Source organism: Nelumbo lutea, chromosome 2, assembly GCF_056320005.1.
Source record: "Nelumbo lutea isolate HS-2025 chromosome 2, American lotus-T2T, whole genome shotgun sequence".
NCBI classification, from domain to species: domain Eukaryota; kingdom Viridiplantae; phylum Streptophyta; class Magnoliopsida; order Proteales; family Nelumbonaceae; genus Nelumbo; species Nelumbo lutea.
Genome location: NC_142685.1, coordinates 48,051,293 through 48,065,293, shown reverse-complemented (window position 1 = coordinate 48,065,293; position 14,001 = coordinate 48,051,293). Strand labels below are relative to the sequence as shown.

Here is a 14,001-nt window from a genome sequence, read left to right as displayed (position 1 = left end):
TTACAATGAAATAATCTTATAATCAATCTAGAGCAAGGCAAAACAAAAAGATAAGGCATTGACCCTATAACCCTAAAAGCGCTCGTATTTCAGCACCATATATAGCTGTTAGGGGCTCAGCATGAGCCGCTCTCTGCACGGAGAAGCTTTGTGCTGGCATGTTGGAGGATGAGCCCTCGTCCTGCATTAACTGCATCTGAATCAAATGCGCCTTCAATATACAAGGTGGGAGTATTAGGGTGAGGTGAGGGAGGTGGGCGTAATTGTACCGGTGACCGAGTGTACAGTTTCTCTAGAGAGAATTATAGAGCTGTTTGAACTACTCGTAGAGGCTCTGGTGTGTTGTTTTCAAATAGTAGTTTATTGGGGGTTTTCCAGATGTGGTAGCTGACCAGGCTGAAGTTGCAAAGGGTCTGTTTGGTTCGTGAATGGAATCGGAATTGAAATGATTTATTCTTCCTATTTGTTTGGTTCAAACAAGAATCGGAATCGGAATTGGATTTCGATTGATGCTATTTGGTTTATCGAGATGCTGGAATCACAATCAATCATGGTTTCTGATGAAGGGTGATTTTGCACGATCTAACAGGAAGGGGACACGTAAGCGCGATCTGGTTGAAGGATGACAATTCAGCTGGGCAAGCCCAGTTCGCAACATTTTCAGTTTGGGTACCCAACCACCACGGCGTAGAGGCACCTCGGTCATTCGATCCAGGACTGAAAAATCAAAGTTTCATCTCGGAGCTAGCGGGCCGAAGCGTCGTATAATCAACTCCAAAGGCCTTCCCAATAGATCCCGAATCTCTTAGGATCACGATGAGCCAACAGATCCCGAATCCCCTAAGATCACGATAAGAACTTATTCCGGTTCCACCTGAATCGGGGTTGGACGATAAGCCTCATCCACGTACCGCCCTCCTCCAAAAATGGAATCAACCTTATCTCTACAGCCTGAAGAACCTAGAACTCTTTTGTGAAGTCCACGACTACTCCAGTATATAAAGACTCGAAACCTCAAGGCAAAGGTACGAGTGATTACTCTACTCTCTAGCACTCAAATCTCTCAAGCATTCAGCTCGCGTTTACAACATACTTACTAACTTAAGCATCGGAGTGACCTCTTCGGGTTAGCTACCCCCAGTTCTCCGATAGACTGTTTTGCAGATCGATCTAGCCTGCCGTCCATCTGGAGTCCAAATCGCCCTCTAGCTAGGAGTAGTCAGATCACGCACCATCAATTGGTACCATCTGTGGGAATTTGATCGAAAGGTCAGTCCTACCTTTTTGCTGCTTCAAGCTCAACTTCAACTTCAATGGCATCCTCTAGCCACACCGGGAAAAGTGTCGAGATGAACATCATCGGGGGGGCAAGCCCAGCAGCCAACCTTCCCCCAAGCTCCTACGGTGTACATCAGTCAATTCACTAATCCACTTACAGCGTATGGTGTCCCATCGCTGACTACACCGCCGAGCACCACACAGGTGAGTGCCCCACTTTCCCCAGTGGTTGGTGCAACTTTCTCTGAGCCCTCCGTGGTTCCTCCCGGAGTGGGACATTCCCAGTTCCATGACTTCGTTGAATGCGTTCGGTCTATTCAAATCCATATGCAATAGGTCCAACAGTTTTAGCAGTACCAACAGTATTACTTCTACCAGCAATATCAACACCAATTCCCTCCACTACAGCCTAACCAGCAGTCGATCCCACCTTGGCACCTAGGGCCCCATCGCGGTTAGAACTCGAATAGCCTTGGGATTAACCAGGACATCAGTCGATCCCCCCATCATGGTGAAGAGACCTCACAAGCACTGATTCTTCTCAAAAGTTAGGTTTCACCCCGAGGAAGGAGAGACGATCAACTCACTCCGCCAGCCTCACAAGGAAATGTCAGAAGTAGGCCCGGGGACGGTCAACCTAATCCACCTTGGCACTCACAGCGAGAGAATGACGGTTCACGAGCAGATAACTAGGTAGGGGTTCGAGGTGTGAACTACAAGATGCTCTTCAAAAACCACGAGCTCATGGTGACCATGAACCCAAGGGTACATACCCAAAGGAATACTAAAAATAAGGTTATTGGGAAGATGATAACGGGCTACCAAGGACAGTAACTTGTCCGGGGTCATAGTGGAAGGGTCGAAGTCATCCGGATCCCGACCCCGGGAAGAAGACGGGACCCCCTCTCTAGAGGTCGGTCCCTCCATCCGAGCTTCAGGTTCCTTAGGCCAAGATGGCCCGACTTCGGGTAAAGGTGTTTCTCCTAAGAGGCGAGAAGAGGAACTGCATGGCGAGGAGCTGATCTCGCCAGCGGGAGCCGAGGACTGCACCTCGGCACCCTCGGGCTCACTAGAATCGCTGAGAAGTCTATCTATACTAGCACTAGACATACTGGAATAGGAAAAGGAAAGGAGAACAAACTAACAAAAGAAGACAAACTCACCAAAAGGACGAAAATAATCTTGGAACACAAAGGAAAGAGTGGCGAGCTAAAAGACTCTGACGTGACCTCAGGAAAGCTCAAACACAAGATTTTTTTGCGAAGGAGAGGGGCCCCTCGGCCCCCTATTTATAGTTCACTACATGGCGATCAACGGCTGAGACCTGTGCAATCCAACGACTCCCATGAAAATTGGTTGCATGACACTCGAGGATGAAATCGGTTGAGGGAGCTCTTTGAAGTCTGTGAAATCTACAAATAGCGTGACGTCCGCGCGTGCCCGGGACACGATCTGGGTCATTCCGTGGTTGATCCAGACTGTTGAACAGGTCCGACCAACAGTTCGCTCTTCAAATTGACAAGACCCCGTGCCAAATCCACCTACACCCTCCATGAACTCCTCACACTGGGTTGGGACCCCTGGCACGAGGAGTGGGGGGAAATTGATGAAGGGTGATTTGGCACGACCTAACAGAAAGGGGACACGTAAAAGCAATCTATTTGAAGGATGACAACTCAGCCGGGTAAGCCCAATTTGCAACATTCGTAGTTCGGGAACCCAGTCACCTCGGCTCCAAACCCACCTGGTGTAGAGGCACCTCGGGCATCCAATCTAGGACTAAAGAATCAAAGTTCTAGCTCAGAGCTAACAAGTCGAAGCATCGTATAACCAATTCAGAAGGCCTTCCCAACAGATCCTGAATCTCTTGGGATCGCAATGATCCAACAGATCCTGAATCTCCCGAGGTCACGATAAGAACTTATCTCGGTTCCACCTGAATTGGGGCTGGACGATAAGCCTCATCCACGAACCGCCCTCCTCAAAAAATGGAACCAACCTTATCTCTACAGCTCGAAGAACCTGGACTCTTTCGTGAAGCCCACAGTTACTCCAGTATATAAAGACACGAAACTTCATGGCAAAGGTACGCATGATTACTCTACTCTCTAGCACTCAAACCTCTCAAGCATTCAGCTCGCATTTACAACCTACTTACTGAGTTAAGCATTGGAGCTACCTCGCTGGGTTAGCTACCCCGAGTTCTCTAATTGACTGTTTTGCAAATCGATCCAGCTCACCGTCCATCTGGAGTCCAGATTGCCCTCCAACTAGGAGTAGTTAGATCGCTTACCATTAGTTTCCAATTTTGCACCTCATAAAAATAAAAAAGCAAAAAATGCATGAAAATACCAAAAATGCAGAAAAATTGTTGAAAAATGCAAAACTTACACTAATTTTGTAGTGAATTCAGAAAAAAAGCATAAAAATACTCAAATTTCAGAAAAAAAAAACAAAAAATTCAGCAAATTTAGAAAAAAAATCAAAGTAAAATGCAATGAAAGTCGTATTTACCAGAGTTGGGATTTGGCCTGGACTTGATCGACGCAGCAAGTATGAGTTTTAGTTGATTTTTCACCTTAGGTTGTTTGTTGTGAGCCATAATGACAATTAGGAATGTGGACAGGGGCGATTCACAGGAGAAGACAATATCATTGGCGTGGACTCTGCTTGAAATTTGGAAGAAAGATGGATTCTCTCAAGTGATTTTCATTATCGATGGCTTTTCTTAACATGTGACAAAGAACAATAATAGGGGAGTCCTTGGAAAACTGACGAAACCAATGGTAGACGAGAGTAAACCTAGAAATGGCAAAAAATCGTTGAATATATGTAGGAAAACTGGAATTGCATCGTTACTGGATTGTCATCTCGTTGGAGAAGACGATGAACAAGTGTTTGTAAATGATGGAGCGCAATCCGGCCGGTCTTAGCTGTCAACGAATTCACCTCTGAGCTGGAGCGTAGGGGAGCCTGAAATGGGAAAGATGAGAGAACTCTGGGGGGAACCCGGTGTGATAACTCCGAAGCTCAAGTCAGTAATCTCTCAAAGGCCAAGTGTAGACCATATAGCGCAAAGTTCACATACCTTGTTTGTTGGGGGCGGGGGGCCTTTTATAACCACTTCACACACTCTCTCCAAGGCCCTTGTCAGGTCGGGTATGATTACCCTTGCGTCTGTCAATTCGGCCATCGTCCTTTCTGCTGGGACAGAACCGCCACTGCCTAACCGTCTCTCTAACGAGAGATGGCGGTGTCAGGATGCGGTGGTAGGTGGCCGTTTAGAGTGCGGCCGTCAACGTCAGATCCCAAGTCAGTCAGGTGCGGCGCCCTCGGGTACGGACTTCCTCAGTGTCAGGCATAGTATGATTTGTTTGGTTTTGGTGCCCTGAAGGTGATGTGGTGGAGTGGTGAGCGAGGCGAAGTCTTGAGTTCGGAGGTATGTATAGGGCCGGTCAGTTCGGCGAGGTCTTGAGTTCGGAGGTATGTATAGGGCCGGTCAGTTCGGCGAGGTGTATCCCGAACTGTTACAAGGCAGGCCAGTTCAGCGAGGTGTATCCCGAACTGTTACAAGGCAGGCCAGTTCGGCGAGGTGTATCCCGAACTGTTGCAAGGCGGGCCAATTTGGCGAAGTATGTCCTGAACTGTTGTAGGGCAGGCCAGTTCGGATTACTTTCTGGTTTGGGGCCAAGGGTGAGTTCGGGCCCCTAGTAGGGAGTTCGGACCGCTGGTTTCTCCCCTTGGTGGTCGCGCCTTAGGCTTGCTTTTGTGCCGAGCTGTTGCTTTTGCCACATGTCGCATAACTGTGAGGTCGGGCCAAATCTTCATTCATCAGTAAATGTTGTGCTTTTCTCGCTAAAAGAGTGATATGAATGATGAAGGAAATTAGGAAAAATATGGGAAATGGGAAAAAAAGAGTGATATGAATGTAAAATTCTACTCCTGTATAGTTTTGCGTACGTTGATAATCGATGTAAACCTCATCAAGCATAAAGTTTTACATGATAATCGATATAAAAACTATATTTTATTGATGTAAAACTTTACTCTCTTCCACTCATCATGTTTTCAAAAAGCACTTGTCACTTTCACAGTTCAGTGTAAAATGTTATTAGTGTATTTTTACATCGATGACGTTTTACACCAAGGTTTTAAAATTGGATCGGATAACGAATCAGTTAGGGGTCTGTTTCCCAGGTTGAATGGTCTAACCGCTTGAACCAAACAAATAACCCGTTTTGACAAAAAAATAATACAAGCCAAACCAAATGAATGGTTTTTTTGACCAAATCAACGATTTTGAGGAGAAATAACGGTTCTAGGTAAATTGGAATTGATCATCTTACTAGTTCCCAATTTCTCTGGTCCGACCGTCCAAATGGTTCAGTTTTGAAAACTATGATTTACACTGATTCTAAACGCAGCCTTAATCTTTTATACTTTGTTGTGTTATTCAAATTCAAATCTAAAAACAAACTTTATTTACGGTAAATCCCCTTATGAGTTTGGATCTCCGGCCTACGAAAATCCTGCCCACATTTATCACAGCCACGTTCATCTTGTGCATAGTATGATAATAGTATGATAGAGGGGGAGATGTTCCGAAGGACGGGGGTAATGTGTTGTGGGTAGAGGTGGGCAGGAGATCCGGACTCTATATTTTCTCCCTTTATTACAACTGCTATGCTGAACAGTGATAGAGCCATTCATACAAATTCTGAATTGTTTCAGATCAGTAATGGTGTACACCGGAACAAACTCCAACACCATGATAATCAATCAAATATACAAACCTTCGTCCTCGTCCACGAAAAGAGACACGCTATTAAATACTGTGTAACTGCTGCATTACGATTGCCAAATTTTCAAGGTTGGGGGTTGGTTACAGTGGACCCCACCACAATGATGATGGATGAGTCATCCAATCCTATCATAGTGTTCCACGTCTTGCTCACTGTAAGTATGCGAACGGCTAGGATGCTTCTGACCACTGCTCCGCGTACACCCAATCTAATCTAAACGGATGGCAATCGGCACATACTTGGGACCAAATTGAATACCCCCTTGGGAGGCAGTTGGTTTCATTGATTAGTTTTGGAGACGTACAAATCCCTTCACATCTACCGTACACGTCCAAATCCAGGTCTGGATTATACTTTATGAGGTATTCGATACTTACATCGGTACATACATCGCATTAATGAAAAATTAATACCTTTTTCTTGTCCGTAGCGTCGCAAGGTGAAGTGGTGGTGGAGGCTGGGGCGGAGTGTCTCCGACTCTGGGGACGCTCGTCCCCGCCCACTGTACAGATCTGAGTATCTGACATCTGCCTTGGCTTAGGGATTTGGTTAATGTATAAGATGGTCCCTTGTGTTACCCGTTAGTGACAACACACTATAGACCAAGAGACAACTTAGAAATAATACATCTCTTTTTTTTTTTGTAATAAAACGGCAGGGACTTCACATCTCTGGCCTCTGGAGTAGCACGTCCCCAAAAATCTCTCTTTGTTTACTTCAGCTGCCCAAAGCATACGCACAAGTACGTCCCTAGCAGGCAGAGCTATGACCCATACCATACCATTGCAAAATATAATATTGAAATAACACACACCGTATACGGCACGGGATCATCTGTTTGGCTATTCGGCACCATTTTCGATATGCAATTTACATAATCAAGAGATTTATATATGTGAAAAATATTGCATTTCCACGGTCTAGTCCTTACTGGGCCACCTTCAATCATAATAAACACGTCAGCCAACTTTTTTTTTCATTTAAAAATTTGACGGTAAAAGTGTAAAACCTAAAACGTGAATTGATACATGGATATGAAATATTATAGTGGAAAATAATTAGGGATGGAAACTGATTTGAATTCGAGCCAACATTGTTCGCATAGGATCCGATTATCCGAAGATCCGATTAGATCTGATAAGACTCCATTTTGATAACTCGGATCTTCGCATCTTATCCCATCCGATGAGTATGTTTTGAACTAATAAATCATTAAAAAAATAAATACACTAATTAAAATAAAGTAAAAACAAAAATATAAATATTTTTTTAATTATTTTCATTATATATATATATATTATATATTTTCATATAAAAAATAAATAATAAAACAAATTTATAAAAACATAATATAATAATATATTTAATATATATCGATCGTAGTAAAATTAAAAAGGAAATAATTGCACAATTGCCAATGAATTGAAACAAGAACTGAAAATTGATAAATAACAAGGGTATGAAACCACCCCAATTAGGTAAAAGTAGAAAACTAAGTACAGCGTTTTGCAATCGTCAACCCATTAGCGATTAGAATGGATGGTTAATGGTTTTTCCAACTAGGTATTGCAGGGCAAAGAGCGAGGAGTCCAACATGAGTGGTAATTGGACAAGTAATAGCTGGATTATGCTTGGTGGGATATGTTATTGGCAGTAGAAGTTTGGGAATACCAGAGGGATGGGTAGCCTCTTGTAGTATAGCCATGCCGAATGCGGATGTATACGCTGAGGCGGGAGGCTGGCAGATACATTTTTTTTTCGGTAGAACCTATACGTATAAAATGTAAAAAAAGAAAACCTAAGCGTATTGGGAGTCGGCTCATTTACGCTTTTTATTTCATTATTTTAATAAAAATAATAAAATAATAAATAATTTCTGTCTAATTAAAAAATAAATTAAATGAAAGATATATTAACTGGACATGTATCGTACAGCTATTACGTGCTCATTCTTCATAAACACTCTCGTTGCTCACCTAACGTGCTTGTTACATTCGGATCCATCAAATCCATGCTTTTTGCGTACAAGAGAGAAGCCGAGGAGACGCTAGCGTTGGTCACTGGCGTGTTCTAGAGTTCTTCCGATGGCGTGGGGTTACTGAAAGAGAATGGGGTTAAGTTCGGAATGGGTTGCTATAAGAGAGGAGGATGTTCCATTAATCGGCTGAGACCACTTCAACGGGATCTGCTACGCACACGGTCTCCAAATTGAGAGGGAAGGAACGAACAGCAATGGGAAGCGTTTGGGGAGCTTGGATTTGCTACTCACAGAACTCTGCCCAATCTTAAGGTGCTTCCAATTCATGGTGGGTGCGTTTCGTGGATAGGTACGGGTAGAGTTCTTGTGAATAGGATAGGATTTGGGTATGCCGGAACTCAAAAGGGCTCTTAATTACTTTGGATTTGTCTCATAAATCCGTCCGTTAAGTGTTGAAGTCACCGTTAGTTAAAAAAAGAGTGAAGACGTCTTCGTTTATTAGAGTAAGATAAAGATAAATCACAATTACTTTAAAGTATAAAGTTCAAGTCAAAACGAGAAATGGAAATAAATTTACACATAATCATATCAAAAGTTGAGGAGTGCGCCTTGTACCGGAGAGTGCTAACGACTTCTGTCGTGGCTTAAACAATACAGAGCTAATCAACGCCCTTACCGCATAGTCAAGTCATTAAAGACCCATTATTTATTTCGATTAAGCAAAGCCTGCAAAACAAGAGTCAACAACACCGAAAGAAGAACCCTAACTCTATATATCTCAGAGCTCCTCATTAGAAGAGGAAGCGAATATAGCCACCTCTTCTGGTTCCGGCTTCTAGGGTTTTTAGCTTTCTAAGCAACCTTTCATACGGTTCGAAAAGATTGAGAGAAAGTCACGAAGCACCATAATAGAACAAAAAAAGAGAAAAAAAAGGAATACATCATGTTAATCAGAGATATCGTCAACCATCAAACATGTCCACTACCGTCTATCCTAGTGGTTACCTAACACAAAAACAAAAAGATGGAATTAAGCATAGCGATGAAGTAGTGAATCATATACCCAAGTGCTCATTTATCTTTCTTCTCGCTCCAATTGTACGGGAGACGGAAATAGAGTCCGAAAAACCAATAAAACTCAGGATGGATAGCGCTAGAGAGAGAAAGAAAGCTTAAACAGCTGTCGTCATCCATGGCGCTATCCCTCCTGAGCTTTACAGATTTCCCTCTACGTTTTGATCGGATAAGAGAGAAAATAAGCCACAGCCGACGACGAGATAAAATGGGTGGGAGAAGGGGGAAGAAGACATCTCCCCATGACAGTTCTTAATGCTGGATCAGAGGAAGGACTGAAAGCCGATGTCACATGGCTCTCAACAAATATGTTGGGTTGAAAGTTGGAAAGCAGGGAGAGGTATATTTATAGGAGTGGAGGGCGACGTGCCAACGTGGGGGGAAGGGCTGACACCAGACAGGCGTCGCGTTTATTGGCTAACCACAATTGCTACGCACGCAGTCGTAGGAATCAGGAATACTCTGAAACAACAAAATCAAAAACCTTTCATTTATAAATATGGCTCCACCTTGAATTTGAATTAAATGAACTGACATTTTAGTGGGGCCACAACAATAAATCAAATCATCTCAATCCTCAAAGCCTCAAAGCCTCAATGGCCTTCTTCTCTTTTATTGTTTTATCCCTGCGCTACGACAGTCTCGTAGCAAAAGCGAACTCGTTTATAAAAGCTTGACCGAAACAAAATTAGGGGGACTAGCCGAGTAGGGGGTGACTAGGCGAAGCCGTGAAGGGCCTGAGCATTCTGTGTGGTGTGGACTGTGGAGGACCGGACTCCAGATTTCTTTCTCATCTCTCCCCCTCTGCCGATTACCCTCTCTTCTTGGGAATTGCGATTGGATACGGTACGTAGAAGTCTAGAAGAGAGATGATGACTGATGAGTGACGGTGACGAGAGCGGGGAACTAACACTCCTGCTTACCATTTCACCCCTACTATTCTCATTATTACTTTCGAGTTATCCACTGAAACGTTTCAGGTTAATTAACGGAGGCTAAACGAGAGAGAGAGAGAAATGGGTCCCACTTCCCAGAGGAGGAAGGAACAGGTTGTCCCAATTCTAACCATTCGATATTATAATCTCCAGAAGGGCCCTAACTCCCAAGAAATGATCAACAATGAGAAAGGCTCCAGTAGGGAGACCTGGTCCTGGATAAATGAATCAACGATGAATGCGATTTTTATATTAAAAATATTTAATATATTAAACTGTGACGATTATGTAATTCTGTATTATCTCGAGGGCCATTTGTAATTGGAGAATAGGAAAAATGCCCCGAAGTCGGGAATTCATGGAAGGATGCCTCGGAACTTGCGCAGGAGTGATCCTCCTCGGTACAAAAAATAGCAGGGTCCAGACTCCAGACCCCAGACCCAGAGGGCCACAGTCACTCGCAAATCGAGGTTTTTATGGTTTGGGTTTTCCTACATACTCGAACAAAAAGACATAAATGCCCTCACCACCAAAACAAGTCCCTGACTCCTTGCAATTGAATTGACGAAATTCCCTATATGGCAGCTTCACTTTTAGGATATTTTTGTCTAATAAATTATTTATTCCTTTTTATTTTTGTTTTTTACGCTTGCACCCTTCGTCCAAATGGCAAAATCTATCTCTAACCCCTTCTGGTTACTGGGATTAGAATATCTCGTCTTAAAATCCGGAGATCTTACGGTATTTGTTGCCATGATTTTATTTATTTTAAAATTCTAATCCAACAGCGGATCACTTTCTACAGCCTTGATTATATCTCATCGGACGAACCTGATCATTCCTTCAGATACCTGCGTTTCTTGATGAGGGCGATAAGAGACAGAGAATGTGTGAGAATAAGTGACAATGTTATTGAACGATCTAGATTCCTTCCAGATAAGGAAAGTGGCGAAGTATGGTGCCTTTCAAGTTTCAACTGTACCTTTTCCTTAGGGGTTCGACTATGATACCATGTATTTTTGGTATCATAGATTTTCAACGATATCCATCATAGGATACATGACAGTGGGACTGGGAGGACCTTTAGAGATTTTACATTTTTCGCATCTTAGTCTTACCCCAATATTATAATTCAAATTCCATTGATCATGGCAAAAGTTGTAGACAATTAAACGAGATCTGCGAGGGCAATATAGCCAATATGAAACAATCAGCTTTTCACCTGTATGAATTGATCATGTGGGAATATCATAGCGAATGAACTGTGAGACTTCTACCGTGTTCGTCATTCATTGGCTTAAAAGTTTAGGAATGCTAACACAAGCCAGTGAGAGACGTACACGATAGAAATCACAAGTTAACGAAGCGTTAGCACTACCGCGTGATCATTACCCTCCCAGTAAGAGCAGCAGGATGAGGAGTGAGGAGGGATCATCCGCGTGAGCAGGCGTCTGTCTGTCTAGTGTCGACACATCAGAGTGGCGAGTGGTGTGCAGTGTGGTAGCAGTCACATCAGAGGGTCTACATCAGAAAAACCCCATTATAAATGAGCCACGTGGGAGCTGGAGTGTTGGCCATTACGACCCTACAGACTAGGACTAGGTGCAGCCTTCCCACAGATTATGGTCAATCAAAATATTAATAAATTTAAATATTTATATTCATATAATAGAATAATAATATTAGAGAGAAGTGAAAACCCATCCGGTCAAAATGTCAAACCGGTAAATCACGTAATCATAAAGAAAGCGGATCATCCACCATCACGAGTTCCGGAGTGGACCCCACGACCCGACATCACTTCATATTTTCACTCATTTCTTTGTCCTGAAACGAGTAAGAAGTAAATGCACCCGACGCCAAACCCGGATAAGGCGCCCCCCTGCCCTGTGCCCTGCCTACCTGCTGCCTGCCTGCATCCAGCATCTATTGACTATTGAGTGATGATAAAAAAAAGACAAATAAATAATAGTAAAAATATTTAGCGAGCCGCACCACCCCAAGCTCTCGTCGCGCGTCCTGCCTCAACTTTCAACATTCCCCTATCCCCTGATCCCCTCCACCCCCTTCAAGTAGCTCATTGCCTCGTGTATGCTGCGGAAAGCAACTTGATTTGGACCACCCCAAATTGAAACTCAACCCGACCCAAAAATATGGTTAGAAATTTAATTATGGTCGGAATTAAAATAATGCCCACTCAACCCCATATTTATATTGGTTTGTCATAGGATTGCTGTCTTACCCAACCCAGCCCAACTAACCCGAATCGGGTTATTGCACAATCAATATATATTTACGTGAAAGGGGAGGAGAGACTAGAGACAATAATGATAAAAGGGTTTTTGTACCAGTTTGAGTTAATGTTCATCAGTAGTATTGAGATTATAATACATGGAATTAAGTGAAGGCTTGCACTTCAGAGCGACCAACTGAGCGTCTAGATTTCAAGATTGTATTTGATTTGAAGGGGAAAGAATAAGTAGGGAAATGAAGGAAAAAGGTAGGGAAAACCAATATAAATGCACCACTTCATTAAAACTTGGACATAAGTTCCACCCTCTTCTTAGCGCTCCAGCCATGTAAGGGGGCGATACAAACGAAGACCAGAGAATAGTAATATCTTGTTAACAGAAACATCTTTCGAAGGTGTGTTCTCAATATATGCTGTGATGCTTAGATGTAAATTCGTGTTAGGTGGTGCATCCATATTTTCTTAACAGTGATGATTTGATAAAAACATGGCATATAAATTACAAGTCTACCAAACTATAGAGAGAATTAAAACCTATTCAAGAATTTCACCTAAAATAATAAAATAAAAATGTTTTGTTAAATTATCTAATACTTTAATATTCTAACTTAATTTGTTACATGGAAATGTAATCACACATCCATATGTTTAGACTGATGTTGAGAATTTTAAGCTTTGCTAATTATATTCAAACCTTATTAGGGATCATACTGTCCTTGATCTTCACACTGTTTTGACCCTTTTAGATTAGTGCTTATATGTTTAATTCCACTTATTTGTCGGGGAAAGAAGTAATTTATTTGATTCCCTTCTTAAATCCTGTTAAAGAGGAATGACAATTATCTTTGTTTTGGTATCTGAGATGGCCCCACAAAGGTAGAGTCCATCTCTTTGATTAAGGCACCATTTGGTAAAACCGTTGTTTAGGAATATGAATGGCAATGGGGCAGGGCGGGGACTGGGAGCCTCTCCCCATCCCCATCCCCACGAGGATCCCATTTCTTGTAATTTTTTATAATGTTAATAATTTTGTTTTTGTTTTTGTCTTTTCTTAAAAAATAAAAATAAAATAATTAAAATTTACAATCTATTAAAAAAGATTCAAACATATTCATTCAACCATATTTTTAAAGCATTAATATATAGACGTATGTTTACATATATAACGTATACATACATATATATTAATGGGGATCCCATGGGCGGGGATCGGGGTCCCTGCAGGGCAGGGAGTGCTCTCCCCGTCCCTGCTAACAAGGATGAAATTTTCCCCATCCCCGTCCTATTCAGGGCAGATCCCCACAGGGATCGGGGAAATGAGGAAAATTGCCATCTTTTGGATGGTCTTTTGATAGTTTAGATGGTCAAACGGTGTAACAATCTCTTGGAGTATTGTCTTTAAAGATCTAGAATTTTTGATAAATATCCTAATCTACCATGTATTACATACTACATGGCAGTTGAATGAGAGATTTTAGGTGCAAAGAACAAAAAGCTTCATTTGAAATTTCTAGATTTTTTGCCATTTTGGGCTTTTGTGAACTACTTTTAAAGCATAGGTATTTTTTGGCTTGTTTTTATTGTAAAATATAAAAATACCAAATTTTGGTCTTCAAGCTTTGAAAAGTGCAAAAGACCATATGAAAAAACCTACCAAACGCTCCCTAAGTTTATTTTGTCCAT

General features: G+C 42.3%; 1 long non-coding RNA gene across 1 annotated transcript; it reads right to left on the bottom strand.

Annotated features, from left to right (window-relative positions):
* Nucleotides 1-8,526: 8,526 nt before the first annotated feature.
* On the bottom strand, nt 8,527-9,452 carry LOC148870465 (uncharacterized). Its single transcript, XR_016107393.1, has 2 exons — nt 9,122-9,452; nt 8,527-8,784 (listed from the first exon to the last, which is right to left on the bottom strand). It is a non-coding gene; the product is annotated as an uncharacterized LOC148870465 (long non-coding RNA).
* Between the last annotated feature and the right edge of the window lie 4,549 nt (nt 9,453-14,001).